Below are 1,056 nucleotides of genomic sequence, written 5' to 3'. Positions count from 1 at the left end.
TATATATACATCTATTATTATATTGTCAAACTGACCAAATTTCTTCTACAGAAATGTATTTGTACCACTGACAGGTTCACTGCTGTTCCTTTTGGCTCCATAACAAATGTAGACGTATAGAAACAGAAAACACAAACATGACAAAAGACAAAACCCCGGTCTTCCATTACAAGGCTAAATTTTGCAATGTACCATGACAGATGCAGCCACTGAAAAGGGGAAGGATGAATAATGAGTCAGCCATTCCATCCTGAAACTTGGCTCTAAAATTGGTTTCTTTTCCAGTCGCTTATTTTGTCACCTTCCTCCAAAAGCCTGTTCAGTACCTTCTCCTATTTCCAGTCACCGTCTGTCAAATGCACTTTGGATATACTCTGTCTCTCATGTTTAGACACGAGTGTGGGGGAAAGAAGAAAAAAAAAGAACAACTAACAGTTGACATTTACATGTCCACTAACAGTACAGAAGACAGAATGGCGTGTCAAATGTCTCTTACTCTGTGCTCTAGTGTCTAGATGAGGCTCCCCGCCATGAGTGGTGAGGGCATAGAAATTCATTTTGCTGTTTAATGTGTGAGGATACTACTTATTACAAGGCCATTTGTCGGCACACAGAGGGACAATTCATGGCACTATCTTGTGTTCTCTACCAATGATAATGAGTTATTCACCGGATCTACTGTGCCAGAGCACAAACAATGCTTCCTTTTCCTAACCAACACATGCTCCGAGAAAGTGGAATACTACCTGCCGAGACCTAAAAATACATTTGTATTTCTTCAACGTCACTTATCTTCTCAGTCTGCCAAAAAAAATAAATGTTAGTCAAGAGCCTGAAAGCTCTACAAAATGCAGCTGACAAGAACTAAATGATATGTCCACGTTAAAACCTCTCTGCAGTCACTAGAGGATCAGGTTTGAGATTTTCAGCATCTCCAATGTTGAAACCATGGGAAAAGGTGTAGAGGGTCTTCTCCAGTTTTTTTGGGGTGGGGATATTGCTCCAAGCGGAGGAGTTTGAGTATCTCGGAGTCTTGTTCACAAATGAGGGAAAAAT

Source organism: Poecilia reticulata, linkage group LG5 (genome assembly GCF_000633615.1).
Source record: "Poecilia reticulata strain Guanapo linkage group LG5, Guppy_female_1.0+MT, whole genome shotgun sequence".
Classification (NCBI taxonomy): Eukaryota; Metazoa; Chordata; class Actinopteri; order Cyprinodontiformes; family Poeciliidae; genus Poecilia; species Poecilia reticulata.
This window is presented reverse-complemented; position numbering follows the sequence as displayed.